We start from the raw sequence: 11307 nt of genomic DNA, 5'->3' as shown, positions 1-11307 counted from the left end.
CATAGCAATTAGTTAACTTGGCATGAATAATACTTTTACAAGAGAGAGAATTTAGAGAACATGACAATAGTTGAGGACCGTATTTATGTGGAGCCGGTCCCCCCTCCAATAGGCATTTGTATTATGATTTCTCCCATTAAGAGAGACTTGTTATAATACAATATTTGTGTTCTTTGTGACCTAGGTGATGCAATGAAGATGGAAAGCTTCATGCATCACAAGCATAATATAAACTTGAAGAAAGCTTTAATTATCCCAAGCCTCAGTCCCAAGACCTCAAACACCTTCGAAGGTGGAGAGAGCTAGCAGGGAATGAGGGTAGGGAAGAGGAACAAGAAACATTTCATAGGAGAAATAATTAGTTCCTCACTTATCATAACTCTTCTTGCTAGCATACATAATAGCATATTAATGAAGAAGAAGGATATGCAAGCTTAAGCATTGAAGCATGGCTCTTGTTAGGGTTTGCACTCCATAGCCAAGAGTGTTGGTGTAGGCTCTCAACCTCTACTTGCTTGGAGAAGGAGAGGGAGCTCTTGCACTTTTCATAGCACACAATAAGAGTGTTTGTGAGTGTATGTGGGTGAGTATACCCCCTAAGCAATCCTCTAGATTTCTTGGGTCTACCCCCCCTTGTAGCTCATGCTCAAAGCTCATTGGACCCCTCCAGGCCTAGCCAATCACAAGCAGGAGGCATTACAAGCAGCAAGGGTAGCCTTGGGACAAGTGTCCCCCTTTCCCCTTTGAGAGAAAGGACTTGATAAATTTAAAATCAATTAATTAAATATTCTAAATTATCATTGGACCCCTTGGGTGGCCAACCAATAGGCTTCAGGCACACTATGAGGGCAACATAAGGAGGAACTTGACAAGTGTCCCTTTTGCTTTCTTTGTACCATGCATGCCTTGTGTGAGTGTGTGGGTGTTCTCTCTCATCCCCCCTCATGTAGGGCTCGCCCCTTCCTTGTAGGGATTGAATCTTGACCTTTTGACACCTCAAGGCCCTCATGCATAGGTCCAGTTCCCACCACAAGCTTGGCCCTTAAACACTTTAAGCTTGGGCTGGGTTCTCACCTCAAGTACAACCCTAGCATCTCAAGCATGTCAAGCACCTCGAGCATCTCAATCATCAAGCACCTCGAGTACCTTAGTCATCATCAAGCATCTCAATCATCTAGCACCTCAAGTACCTTAATCATCAAGCATGACAAGCAGGACAAGCACCTCGAGCTGGGTCAGGTTCCCGCCTCAAACTCAGCCCTAGCTTACCTAAGGTCAAAGGACTTTTACACACATTATTGGAGGTCTTCAATGAAGCTAACCCTAAGGTCTTATGCTCCATTGGTTAGCCTTGCTAACCAATGGAGCAACTCTCATTTGGGCCCCTTTACCATTGGCCCCGTGTTGAGATAGATTTATAAGCACATGTCTATATATTAACCCTTGTTCCTGTTTATTCTCTCACATTAAGTGATCAGTTTAATGTGAAAATCATTTGGGTTGGTTAGATATTAGATATTAGATTTTATGACAGAGCTTGTTCCCATGATGTTGGAACATGAGGCCCAACTACAGAGGTCCAGATTTGAAGGGGGTTTAGAGACCCTAGTTGAGTTTTTGTTCAAGAAAGGAAAGCAGAAGCACAAGGCACAGAAAGGTGATACTTCTAGTATTGGTGAGAGATCCAAGAAAGAGGTCATATGTGATAAGTGTGGGGAACAAGGCCATATTTAGAGGAATTACCCCAAGAAGTAAGATTCAGATTCGAAGTCCAATGGCTCACAAAGACCTACATGTGGATAGCACTATTGCCAGATTTCTTTCAAGCTCTCACTTCCTTGGTAGAGAGAGGACCTATTCACTCTTTGGAGGATGGTGTGACACATGAGTCAAAGGTTGTACATCTTTGTGATACTTGGGCATAGGACACACGTTGGCAGGACACACGTTGACTTCTGGCATTGTGAACCGGACTTCGAAGCAAGATGGCTCTTGACTAGTTCCCAAAGGAGATTGGCTGATCTACTACTTTCCTCATAACCTATAGCTATTGATTGACATGCCCACATGGCATGGTGTACAATCGGAGGAGTTCCAGTTTGTACGGTTGACACACATTCCACGGACCTAGCACTCTGACAACGGTTGGGCGCACTTGTTCCATGGGAGGACAAGATTGTCTATGTCGGACATGGAGCATTCTATAGAGAGGAGTGCGTGATGTAGTGGTGGACTCAACTTGTAGATTTTTTCATCACTCCCCAGATTCCTAGTCTTGTTGTGTATCCCCATTTAGATCTTGTGAGTGAAAGCTTCTGTGGCTGTGCCTGGCCTTGTGAGGCTTTTCCAGATTTGATCAGATCGGTCACTTGTGGCCCTTTGGTGGGTACCCTATTTTTTTCCATTTATTCTCAAGGGACTGTGGGATTTTATGGGAGTTAGTCAAGCACTTTTTGTGCTCATCTATAAAGGCAAGAGGGGATAGTCTCGTGACTAAATGGCACGGGGTCTTAAATGACCCCCCAACCATGGGATTGACGACGAAGGATTGAGGGCACACATCTCGAGGAGATCCGACGGTGACAAAAAATTTGGCAACAAGTATCAAGCCCCAGACTCGATGTTAGACGGGTGTTGTAGCAACCTCGTGCTCTAACCAAGCACGTGTATGCATTTCATTGAAGAGTAGGCGTGTTCACATATACTTATGCTTATCTGAGTTTACTCTCTAGATGTCCGAGTTTACAAAATCTGTCCGAGTTTACTTTTTAAAAATCCAACGGCCTCGCCCACCTCTACTTTTGTGCGTGCACTTTTCCTCCGTAATTCAACCATCTGTCCGAGTTTACTTTTTACTTTATAAAAATCCAACGGCCTCGTCCATCTCTGCTTTTGTGCGTGCACTTTTCCTCCGTGGATCCCATGGCTAGGAGGTCATTTAAGACCCCGTGTTCTTTAGTCCTGAGGGGGGCAACCCCATTGTGGCATTGTATGATTGCAGAGCCTTATGATAGTAGAGTCGCAAGGCTTCTAGCCTCGCTCTCTCTCTCTCTCTCTCTCTCTCTCTCTCTCTCTCACATTCATGTTCCCTTGTCACCACAACTTCTGCTGCACTTTGACATTCATTACCTTTATGTTTATGCAGACAACATGGATGCAACATGAAACTCCACTAACGTTGTTGTCTTTATCATGTAAAGAAAAACAATTCCATGTGGAGAGATGCCCTTCCGTTGCACTCATTGAAAACAGTCCAGAGCTTTCTTGGCCTATGCCCAGCTTTAAGTACTACCTTAGGAAAGAAGTGCTCACTTCTCATTTGCTGCAATAGCTGAGAGCTTCCTGACTCTGCCCTTTTGGGCATATCTTTCACAATCACAACAGACTGGTGTGTGAAGAGGAATCGTGCCAAAAGTTTTTTAGAATTTCTGAAGTACACCATTAGGCATAAATGTCGACCGAAGCTCTGTGAAGCGTAATGCCGCAGCTTTATGAAAGAGCTTTGCATGTCCAACGAACTCAACCATGCAAAGTGTTGTGTTTTTCGTTTGGCGCAATGCTCATGTTATCAAAGTACATATGGCCCTCATCTGCGAAACCTCAGTGACTACATGCATTGAGCACACAAAGATAATTGATCACATCTCAGGATATGCCCTCTTGTTACATACATTTAAAACAGCTGAAAGCTCCTCGGCCGGCCCTTGCTGGGCATATCCTTCTATAAGTGCATTCCAAGAGTTGCACACGGAGAGAAGCGTTCCAGATTTGCTGAAAACAGCCCAGAGCTTTGTACTCTGCCCATGACAAGGCTGATCCCAAACTGAGTGTGTGCCTTTCCAGAGAGAGCACCTCCTTATATTTATGTCATGAGGTTACATCCATCTTGGTGTGATCTTCTTACCATACTCAGAGAGGTTCACATTCACTTTTCCAGCCATGTATTGCTCACACCAGGATATCATCAGAAGAAGCCATTACAGGAGCACCTTCCATCTTCAAAAGAATGAATGAATTTGGCATCCATAAGAGCAATCTTCTGTCTTCCTATCTTCAATAGAGCAATCTTCTGTCTTCCTATCTTCAATGCAAATGATGTCACAGCATGGAGATCACCACCATTTACATATTCTTAATACTGCCTCTCTGAGGAGTGTTAATGAGTGCACACGCAAGGGCTACCTTGTAGCAATGACCGCACCGCAATAGATACTTTTAAGCATCAGACATGTCTCTTGACACCCAAGTCAAATTTGGGACGTTTGATATCCTCCAGCTTCAAGATGATCTCTTTGCTCTGTGCATGTTTTGTAACAACCACACTATAATCATGCATCTTACTACTTGGATCAGTCCACGGACTACACCCTGGCAGCTTCCATGCTTTATTCTTTACTCTCATGGCCTCAATGTCTTTGGCCTTCTCTAGCATGCCAGCTTCTGCGTATATATTCACCATTAAAACATAAGCCATCCCATCACATTTATCTAGCTCCACTGCCTGTTCAAACGCCCAAGTCCCCACGTTGACATCTACCCATTTCCTGCAAGCACCCAGGAGACAATGCCAGATGGAAGAATTGGTAGAAAAAGGCATTCCCTGGATAACTTCCACTGCCTTCACGAGGTGCCCAGCACGTCCGAGAAGGTCAACCATACAGCTGAAAGCCTCAATACTGGGCTTCAAACCGTACATAATGTCCATACTATCAAACAGTTCTTGGCCCTCTTCTATCAGACCTAGATGACTACACAAATTCAGTAGGCAAATGAATGTAACTTCATTTGGAAGGATGCCATCGCACTGCATCTGTTCGAAACAGTCAAGAGCTTGTTGGCCCTGCCCACTTTGAGCATATCCTGTAATCAAAGCATTCCAAGAGACGACGTCACGAAAAGGAAGCTTCTCTAGGACACTTCTCGCTTGGAGAAGAGCACCACACTTTGCATACATATCGAGAAGAGCATTACCCAGTACAAGATGATGCTCCAACAACCCCTGAGTCACAATCTCATCATGAATTTGTTTTCCCTTGTCAGTGGCTCCGATTACAGCACAAGCTTTGAGGATGCATGCATAGGTCACTTCATTTGGAAGGATTCCATCATGTTGCATCTGTTCGAAACAATCAAGAGCTTGTTGGCCTTGCCCATTTTGAGTATATCCTGCAATCAGAGCACTCCAAGAGACGACGTTGCGACGAGGGAGCTTCTCTAGGACAGTTTGGGCCTGGCAAAGAGCACCACACTTCGCATACATGTCCACAAGAGCATTACCCAGCACAACATCATGCTCCAACAACCCCTGAGTCGAAATCTCATCATGGATTTGCTTTCCCTTGTCAATGTCCCCAACCACAGCACAAGCTTTTAGGATGCACGCATAGGTCACCTCATTTGGAAGGATGCCCTCGTGCTGCATCTGCTCAAAACACTCAATAGCTTCTTGACCTCGCCCGTTTTGAGCATATCCTGAAATTAGAGCATTCCAAGAGACATTACTGCGAGAAGGGAGGTTCTCTAGGACATTTTGAGCCAGGTAAAGAGTGCCACACTTGGCATACATGTCCACAAGAGCAGTTCCGAGCACAACGTCATGCTTCAACAACCCTTGAGTCAAAATCTCATCATGTATTTGCTTTCCCTTGTCAAGGTTTCCAATCACAGCACAAGCTTTGAGGACGGATGCATAGGTCACTTTATCTGGAAGGATGCCCTCACGCTGCATCTGCTCAAAACAATCAAGAGCTTGTTGGCCTTGCTTGTTTTGAGCATATCTTGCAATTAGAGTATTCCAAGAGATGACATTGCAAGAAGGCAGTTTCTCTAGAACACTTTGAGCTTGGCAAAGAGCACCACACTTGGCATACATGTCCACAAGAGCATTACCAAGTACAACATCATGCTCCAAGAACCCTTGAATCGAGATCTCATCGTGGATTTGCTTTCCCTTGTCAATTGCTCCAGTCAGGGCACAGGCTTTGAGGATGCATGCATAAGTCACTGCACTAGGAGGAAGGCCCTTATGCTGCATTTGCTCAAAACATCGTAGAGCATTTTCGCCCTTTCCTTCTCGGGCATAACCTGCCAATAATGCATTCCATGGGATGATGCTGCTGCTGTTATGCATGTCGAGTAATTCTTGTGCTTTCTCAAGCTCGCCACACTTGGCATACATAGCAACTAAAGCGTCTGAGTAATTCTTCTCAACTAACCCCCTTCTCTGAATCTCATTGTGAATCCTGGTGCCTCTCCAGAGATCTTTATTCTTGCAGCAGGCCCATATAGCTGACGGCAAAATAGCATCTACAGCGCCTGCTCTACTGGAAGAATGCTCTACTGTGGCTAATCCACCTTGGCTCATAAGTTCCTGAATGATCCAAGGTGGATTGAGGTGACCATCCATCCACAAAGGCTCTTTGGTGACCCTGCGCTGAAAGTCCGGGCTTGCCTTGCTGCTGTGATTGAATTCATTCCACTGACTCTCCAATTCGTCTCCTCCTAGCCTACCCATCGTCGTCGTGGATAGCCAAAAACTTAGTTGCTGACACATCAGGAAGCCTGCAACTCTTTCTCACAAGAGTTTCAATGGAGGAGTGACCCACGTGTCTGCCACATGCACTATATGACCCACGACACTAAATGACACAGGATGGGACGTGGGGGCGGGTAAAGGGATCGACGGTGAAGGACGATGGCGGGGCTATCGAGGCGGGCAAGTCCAGCCATTTTTGGGGGCGGGTATAGGGATCGACGGTGAAGGACGATGGCGGGGATATCGAGGCGGGCAAGTCCACCCAAAAAATGGCGGCGCCGTTGGGGGGCGAGGGTTTGAACCCAGGACGTCGCCCCTCTATGCTTTTTGAAGCATGGGCTAACCACTACACCCACCCGCGCACATTTGAAACCAAAGCCGTTTTACACAATGATATAAACGATAAACCTGGACGGCTTAGAACTAAACCCGGACGAGGCCCTTGGCCGGGTTTAGTTTTAATAAGCCATATACGGCCCAGAACACCTCGACGGTCGCGCGTGGAGTTCCCGTCCATTGATCCCCTCACCCCCCCCCCCCCCCCCCTCTTAAATGATCCGTGTCACTTAGTCATGAGGCTATATGACACCCTGGGTGTGACGTGTGTGTGACTCTGAGTGTTCGAACATGTGTGTGTGTGTGTGTGTGTGTGTGTGTGTGTGTGTGTGTGTGTGTGTGTGTGTGTGTGTGTGTGTGTGTGTGTGTGTGTGAGAGAGAGAGAGAGAGAGAGAGAGAGAAAGAGAGAGAAGATGGATGCAAGATATCCAGAAGCGGTTCGATAGATGGCATGCACTATAGTAAAGCAATCCATGCATCTAAGGAAACTCCTCGTTCAACAATATTAGTCTAATTGACCACAACACAAAAATGGTGTAATTATGAGAATCAAGATGACTTATTGACTATCCTCAGCTCACAAAAATGGTGTAATTATGAAAAGTAGAGTGCTTCGTTAGCCTCATTTGTATTGAATCGAAGTGAAGGTTGTCACCTTAAGGTAATACGATTTGTGGAAAACAAAGCACAAACACTCTCTCTCTCTCTCTCTCTCTCTCTCTCTCTCAAGTTTTTCTCTTCTATGTTCTTGTATTTTGTGTTTACAATGTCACGATCTTGATATCTCAATTTTGAAATGTTTAAATATGTCCTTAGCTATTAAATTGTATTAATTCTTTGATTCAATCTCGCTTTATTTTGTGCATTCTTGTTATTTGTGTAAGCATGGTTGCGTCTATCGAAGATTCAACAAGTGCATATATTCTTGGAGAAGAAAAGAGAGAGAGAGAGAGAGAGAGACAGGGAGAGAGAGAGCTTGTTACCTTTTGTCAAAGCAAGTTTTTTGTTTCTTAATTGTTACTGTCTCAAGTGTGTTACAATTGTGATGCAACAATTTTGAGTCGTGTACCTCGCAAAAGAACCGTAAGAAGGGTTAGAATTTATATAAAGTGATACGGACCGTTTAAAATATGTTCATTTTTAGATGTTGTCCCCTTTTTATGTTTGGAAGAAAAAGAAAACATGCAAGTCTCCTTGCATGGGGGAGTTTGCACAGTCCTCTCCAATTTTAATAATACGAGGGAATGTGCCATTCTCACGGCAGCGTGCAATCTCTAGTGTGTTCGTTTCACTATGTTCTCAGTAATGAGTAAAGAATACAAATTATTTACATACCTTCTGTTTCTACATTCATTTGTCGATTGTCCAAACCAACACGATGATGTCAGCTAAAGCTTCCTTTCCAAAGAGTGTCCTTGTCTTTGTTGCTTCCATGGATCACACCATCTATCTCACAAAAAGTCTGCACGTCTTTGCCTCTATTAAAAAGATAAAGAGTCTGCCACAGCCATGTTGAGGATATCCTGCAATCAACACATTCCAAGAGATAACATTCCAGAAAAAGAACTTTTCATGCTTTCATGCAGGTACTAGATTTGGCGTATGAACTTTAAAAATGTGTTCCGCAAAATTTTGACGCTCTGTCTGTCTATGCTATCAACCATAGTATCACCAATCACATCTTTTTGCACGGCCAACAATCTTGTTGTGAATTCTCCCACATGTAAGTGTCTTGCATTAGGCTATAAGTCTTCATGGTGTAAGCATAGGAGATTGCGGTAGGAGAAAGGCCTTCCCTTCACATCTGGTTAAAACTGTAACACTTAATGGCCTAGTAACTTGTGTGTAGCGGAAAATAGCATGAACTAGTGAGCATTTCATTAGAATAGATTCCTAATGAGATTAACAAGAGTGCTTGGGTGGAGAAAGCAACAAAAGGCATAACACCTAGTTAGATAGCATGAAAAATACTTCAAAAGACAGAGAAATTAAGCAATTGACAATAGTTGAGGACCGGATTTGCATGGAGCCGGTCCCCCCTCCAAAAGGCTTTGTATTATGGTTTCTCCCATCAAGAGAGACATTTTACAATATAATTTCTTGTGTTCCTTCAATACTGGCTAGTGCAATGAAGATGGAAACTTCATACACTAATCAAAACACTTATCAAACACAACATCAATTCCCTCACGGTCTCAAACCCAAGACCTCACACACCTTCAAAGATGGTGAGAGCTAGAGGGGTATGAGAGTAGATTGAGAGGAAGGAGTATTCTTACGAGAAAGATGTACATCTCCTCACATAATCACTCATATTAGCATAGCTTAGCTTAGTAATTAGCATGGTAGAGGAGATGAGCGTGCAATGAAGCTTGGCTCTTGGTTGGATTTGCATCACAAAGCCAAGAGTTGTTGGTGTAGGCCTCCCTTCACAAGCTTGGAGTAGGTGATAAGCTTTTCATTAAAGCTTGAGAAGGAGAGAGAGTCTTCTTTTCTTCACACATGAGCTAGTGTGAGTGTGTAGGTGATAATGGCTTTGAAAAATCAGCCCCCTCTCTCTCTTGGTCAAACCCTCTTGCTATTTGCTCTTGCTAGCATCCTATTGGACCTCCCCAGGCTTAGCCAATGTAATTAAGCAGCATAAGTGATAGCCTTCTGACATGTGTCCCCCTTTCCCCTTTTGTGAGAGCTTTAGGTAATTATTTAATTCAACTAAACTCTCATTGGACCCCTTTGCCTCTTGGCCAATAGGAATCGGGCAAGCCATTGGGCTGTTGAATGCTCATTGGTCCCCTTGGGAGACTATCCAATAGTCTTCTAGAGAGATTAATTCTTATTGGTTCTTTTATTAAGTGTTTTTAAATTAATTAAACTAGATTTACTCTAGCCTTATTCTCATTGGTCCACCTCCAAGGCCATCCAATAGGAATTGGGTACACCTTGTGGGCATTTGGGCTAGGGAGCTGACATGTGTCCTTCATTCCCTTTGTGTAAAGGGAGCTTGTGTGTGTGTGTGTGTGTGTGTGTGTGTGTGTGTGTGTGTGTGTGTGTGTGTGTGTGTGTGTGTGTGTGTGTGTGTGTGTGTGTGTGTGTGAGTTTCTCTCTCATCCCCTACTTGCAAGGCTCGCCCCCTCCTATGTAGGATGGATGAAGACTTTTGTGACACACACTAAGCATCCAATTTCCCTAGTGTTTGCAAAGCCTTTGGACACAACCTTTGAATTTTGGAACCTTAGCATTTTGGAAGTCTTAATGGGTTGAACCTTAGGGTCTTCTAAGCCCATTGTTGCACATTTCTCTTTTGCAGATGGCCCCCCCTTTGGATCCCTATTTTCTCTCCTTTGGATCCCTACTGTGGCCGGTCTCTACTAGCTTAACCAATATTCTAGCTTTTTCTCCCCTGGCACTTCCCCATATTAAATGATCAATTTAACATGAGAAAATCATTTAGGAGAATTAGATATTGATTATTATGACATTACCTCTCTCTTGAAATCATAGTCGTCCTCGACTATGGGGTAGAGAAGATAAAGCATATTCATTAGTCCTTTTCTTAGCGGGTAGAGGATCCCTATGTTACCCTACGACATCATTCCACAATGGATGACTAGTCCATTTGGCGCTTAAGAGCCTGAGGCTGCCGCAAGCATGTCTGCACATTAGTCCTATCATCTTCCATAGTAGAGTGACAAGCTTTACTTGGTGTTTGGGAGACGTCGTCTCCGCAAACTTGATCTAAGCATGCATACTAATTCATTTTTGTGCACAATAAAGAAAAAGATAGTCTTATAAGACAAAAATTTTGTTCATTTTTAACATTTATACATTTGCTTACTCTTGGAAAGCATTGTAACCATTGACAAGGTTTAGGTTATCCTTTAATTGTATGCCTTGCATCCATCTAGCATCTTCAAAAGGATAATTCTTAAACTTAATAAGATATCGTCGGATAGTCTTACCGCCTCTTAGTACCTTGTCTTCATGTCGGAGAATGGACTTGGGTTGCAGCACCTCTTCTTGGTCCTCGATCTCCTGTGGGTCTTCAATGGTTGGTTCTTGAGGTGGCTCTCCTTTATAAGGCTTTAGTAGGCTCACATGGAAAGCATTGTGTATGAGCCAATGGTTGGGCAACTTGAGTTGATAGGCCATCTCATTGATTGGCCTAAGAATCTGGAAGGGACCATAGTACCTTTTTGCTAACTTAGCATAGTACTTTTGGTGTCCCATAGGATTCTTGTCTTTCAGGTGCCTTAATCGAGCCTTGGGAAATTTTAATAAGACCCAATCATTTTCTTTCAAGGCTTGGGCTCTTCTGTGCTTGTCAGCAGAAGCCTTTTGCCTTTGCTGTGAGATAGAGATAGCATCTTTAATCTTTTGGAAAGATTCTTGTAGGTCTCAGCTATACTCATCTGCAGCAAAGATCTTCCCGTGTACCT

At 43.8% G+C, this 11307-nt stretch overlaps 1 pseudogene; it reads right to left on the bottom strand.

Annotated features, from left to right (window-relative positions):
• Positions 1–4372: 4372 nt before the first annotated feature.
• Positions 4373–6690, bottom strand: LOC147458967 (pentatricopeptide repeat-containing protein At3g09040, mitochondrial-like; annotated as a pseudogene).
• Between the last annotated feature and the right edge of the window lie 4617 nt (positions 6691–11307).

The sequence above is a fragment of the Adiantum capillus-veneris genome, chromosome 4, assembly GCF_014529385.1.
Source record: "Adiantum capillus-veneris isolate H3 chromosome 4, ASM1452938v2, whole genome shotgun sequence".
Lineage (NCBI taxonomy): Eukaryota > Viridiplantae > Streptophyta > Polypodiopsida > Polypodiales > Pteridaceae > Adiantum > Adiantum capillus-veneris.
The sequence above is the reverse complement of the archived record's forward strand: the minus strand, read 5'-3'. Positions and strand labels throughout refer to the sequence as shown.